We start from the raw sequence: 4,794 nt of genomic DNA, 5'->3' as shown, positions 1-4,794 counted from the left end.
TCCGCCATCCAAGAACAGAAGCTGAGCAGCGTTACAATAGGAGCCACACCTCCACAAGGCCTGTGGTGGAGAAAGCCATCGGTCTTCTCAAGATGTGCTTCCGATGCCTGGACCACTCAAGGGTCGCACTTCAGCACCCCCCAGATCGTGTCTCGGTGATCGTGGTTGCATCCACAATCTTGCGCTGGAAAGGGGGGACACAGTGAACGATGAAGACGTTGATGCAGTGGATGCGGCTGCACACGATAAGTCCAGCACTGATTCTGAGGATGAGGAAGCACAGGGGGATGATGAGAGGCTAAACACTGACCTGGGACTACACCAAGGAACCATGGACACCCGGGACTTTAATCCAACGAATCTTCAGCTAGCTCCACACAAATGGATCAGGAGGACCAGCCTTGCCTGGCGCTTCCATACTTGGCACTTAAGTGCTAAACCTGACACTTCATCAGCTACAACTAAGGGCTTTGGACATAAATCTCAATGTCCATACAAACACTCATGACATGTACGTAAAACATACAAATGCAGAACAAAGGAGCCACCCTCAGCCATGGTAACACATCTGGATTTAATTTTCACCATCATAAGGTCACACAAAATCAAAACAAAACGTTTTTCAAGCATAAACAAATAATAATTCCCTAATCTAGGGCCAACACAAAAGCACCAGTGAGAACCCGTGGTGTGCCTAAGGTGCCTTATGCTTATATTTAAGGGTGCTACGTCTTGGTGCTGCCCCATCGCTCGGAGTAGCATCTGAGACAGCCTGCTGACTCTGCTGTCCTGTTGGCCTCAATGACCTTGGTGGCCATCCTCTGGCCCATGGAGCCTGTGCTGGCTCCTCCTGGGAGGGATCTGCCAGGTCCACAGCTGGCATCTCCCCAGTCATTGCAGCCTCATCAGAAGAAATGGTCACCGGGAGAGGGACGGAGCAGCTGGTACCCTCATCCGGACCCTGTGAGAGGAGCCCGCAGAGACAACAGGCAGCTGCTGTGCCGCTGTGAGGTCACCCCAGACCTCCCTGCTCACCATCGATGGATGAGCACCGAGGTGGGAACCTAGAAGCCCATATTGGCAATGACCACCTGTGGCCACTTGCGCTGTCAGAGCTTGCAGGTCCGAGCGTAACCCGGAAGAACCTACTTGTTCTCCTGGAGATGCCTCTCCACGAGAGTCACAACTCTCTCCATGGAGGAATCATGACGCTCTGCCATGAGGCTCATTGCATTACTGATGCTCCATGTGGACTTCTCCAACACGGACACCAAGTGAAGCATAGCCTCATGAATCACTCCCAGATGCTCCCGCACACCTGGCCGCATTTCCTGCAGCTGCTGTGTCGTGGACGACTCCAGAGGCACATCATCAGGCATCGACTGAGTCTGAACCTGGTCCCCTGCAGTCCTCTGACTGCTGGTGCCATCGGCACTCTCTGTCTCTGCCAGCTTCTCCAGCGATTGTGAAGTGCCCTCTCCACTGTGCCCCAGGACACTAGCCGATGTTGCAATGCCCACCGATGTGCTAGTATCTGCGTTGGTGCCTGCCTTGCAGAAATGGTGTGACACAGGTGACAGTTGAGGGCCCTCAGGTGTGAGAGGGCATTTGGAATCCCTCCTGGTGGCCATGCTCTGATGATGCTGAAATTAACAACAAGGACAGTGGATCGGTTAGCGTGCACAGAGAATAGTGGTCAACATTCATTGGCATGATAATGGATGACTTCAGGAAGATATAGACAGGCTGCTGAAATTTGCAAATGCATGACAGATGAAATTTAATTCAGTTAATTTTGAAGTGATGCACTTAGGGACAATTAGCATGGAGAGGCTGTATGTTTTAAATCATACTAGTTGAGCGAGGGGGTGCAAGACAGAGGGACTTAGAAGGTGGCAGGGCACGTTGAGAAGGCATTTAAGAAAATATATTGACTATTTGGTTTTGTAAATAAGGACAGTGAATATGAAAACATGGAAGTGATGCTGAACATTTACAAATCTCTAGTTAGACCTCATCTGGAGTATTATGGAGTACAAAGGTAGGCATGACACTTTAGGAAAGATACCAAGGCCTTGGAGAGGGTACAGAGGAGGTTTATCAGAGTGATACCTGGGATGAGGAAGTTCAGTTCTCTAGAGTTTGGAGAAGCTGAGATTGTTCTCGTTAGAGCAGCAAACATTAAGGGAAAACTGGTTTTGATGGAACAAGTAGGAAAATAAAATTCCACTGGCAAGTGGGTCAATAACCAAAGGTTATAGATTTAAAATAATTGGTAAAAGAATTAGATGGTAAATGAGTAGAAATTTATTCATAAAATGGATTGCTAAGTTTTGCAATGCACTATCCAAAAGAATGGTGAAATCAGATTTTTAAAAGGCAAAGAGTCTAGGACCAGAGGGCATAATCTCAGAGTAAGGGGTCACCCATTTAAGACAGAGATGAGAAGGACTTTCTTTTCTCAAAGGGTAGTTAATCGGTGGAATTCTTTACCACAGAGGGCTGTAGAGGCTGGGTTGTTAAGTATATTCAAGGTTGAGATAGACAAATTTTTAATCAGTGAGGGAATCAAGAGTTATGGAGAAAGTGCAGGAAAGTGGAGTTGAGGATTAGCAGATCAGCCATGATCTCATTGAATTTGGAGCAGACTAGATGGGCTGAATGGCCTACTTCTGCTCCTATGTCTTATGGTCTTATGCTCTAAATGCACTTATACTTGTAGAGGGCTAATTTGCAGGGTTATGGGGAAAATCTGAGGTGTGGAACTAAATTGGAAAGCACTTTCAAAGAGTTCATTGATAATGACAGGCTGAGTGGTCTCCTTTGCAGTAAGATTCTAAGGTTAAGATACGGTTTTTTTGAAGAAGTGTTCAAAATCATGAACAGTTTTGAGAAAGTAAATAAGAAGAAACTTTTGTTCCAGCAGCATAATCGTCAGTAAACAAAACACAGAGATTTAAGGTAATTGGCAAAAAAAAAACAGACGTGATATAAGGACAGTTTTTTCACACACTGAGTAGCTATGATCTTGAATGCATCACCTGAAAGCATCACCTGAAAGCATGGTGGAAGCAGATTCAATTGTAACTTTCAAAAAGGAATTGGGTAAATGCTTGAAAGGGAAAACATTTACAGGGTTAAGGGGAATGAACAGATGAGTGGGATTAATTGGATAGCTCTTTCAAAGAGCCAACAACAAAAATGATGGGCTGAATAGCTTCTCTCTGTGCTGTTTCATTCTGTGATTCTACGATCACATGGTGCTGACCTAGTTTGGCAGTCTTTTGCATTGCACTCAGCCAGCTTAATGAGTGGTGGCATTACTGAGTCACTGAAATCTACCATTCGGGATATGCTACCCTGAGAGCTTTCTGCAAATGATGCTCAACAGGAAAGAGTACAGATTTGGTAATTCAAAGGAACTGATATGTAATGAGGAGCAGGAACAATGAGACTTCATGTAATTTGATATCAGTGTTGAGATGTTCAGGTCTACATCCATTCAAGTGTGTCTCATTTGTAAGTCTATCCTCCCACCGAGACAGGACAGCACTAGTGATGGAGGAAGCTATGATGTTGACAGATAGATATGCTTTTCAGTATTATTATGCCAGCCAACTGAGCTTGAGTAGTTTGCCTGACAGCTTCTCCAAATTAGGCACTAGCTCCAGGTGTTCATGAGGAAGATGTTGTAGGGCAGATAGGGCTAAAGTCGCCTTGTTGCTGATTCTTTCCAGCTATGCGGCTTGCTCAACCATATGATAGAGCATTAAAATTTAGTCATGTAATGTGGAACTGAAGCTACATATAGAACAGACAGTGTAGGAGTGGCACATTTCCTTCCTTGAAGGGCATAAGTGAGCCCAGTTGGGTTTTTAGAATATTTTGGAAGGTTTCAAGCTATCCCACAGATTACCAGTACTTTAACCACAAGACTGCCACCTATTTCAAATACACCTTCCCATACTTAGGCAGACATATTCAAAATTCAATATTTAGCTAAAAATCACAAAAGCGAATGCAATTGGTTGGAAGCTAGCTAATTTTCCATCTCTGGCCTATCCCACATCTGTCTGAAATTTTGGCTCGGCGAGCAGGGGTGAGGCCTGCTTACCAAGGTGTAAAATGAGGCGGGGTGATGTCGGGCTTGCGTCCCGATGTCACGGCGCATCATTCAGATTTTCAGTTTGGCGGGCGCACAGCCGACTTGGCTGCATGCCCGCCGAACTATCAAAGGCCCATTAAGGCCATTTAAGAATGAATTAAATCATTGATCTGAGCTGCCCGTCCGACCTTAAGGTTGGTGGGCAGGCGAAGAGCCCAGGCAGCCTTCAAATTTATCATGGAACCTCATCCACAGGTGGGGTGAGGTTTCATGAACATTTTTAAAGTGATGGAAAACATTTTATTAACATTAATGGACATGTCCCAGCTCACGTGACAGTTTCACATGAGGGGACATGTCCTTAAATTTTTTTTTCTCCCTTTATTCAATGTTTTATATGTGAAACTAATCTCCCTGAGGCAGCTCTGTGCCTCAGGGAGATTTCTGCGCTCTTTCACGCGCATGATCGAAAGAGTGCAGGCCCCGACTCAGCCTACACCTCCCACACACACAGGGAGCGCTCAGCGCATCTGGGGGCGCGTCATGCTGAGTGGGCCTTAATTGGCTCGCCCACATAAAATGGCAGCGTCCAGCCAATCGAGGGCGCTGATTGACTGCCCGCCGCTGCACAAACCCCCCGCCCCGATGGGGAGAAAATTCTCAGAGAACTGAAGCAGTAAATCCTGCCT

The sequence above is a fragment of the Carcharodon carcharias genome, chromosome 14 (assembly GCF_017639515.1).
Source record: "Carcharodon carcharias isolate sCarCar2 chromosome 14, sCarCar2.pri, whole genome shotgun sequence".
Classification (NCBI taxonomy): domain Eukaryota; kingdom Metazoa; phylum Chordata; class Chondrichthyes; order Lamniformes; family Lamnidae; genus Carcharodon; species Carcharodon carcharias.
Note: the sequence above shows the minus strand (reverse complement) of the source record.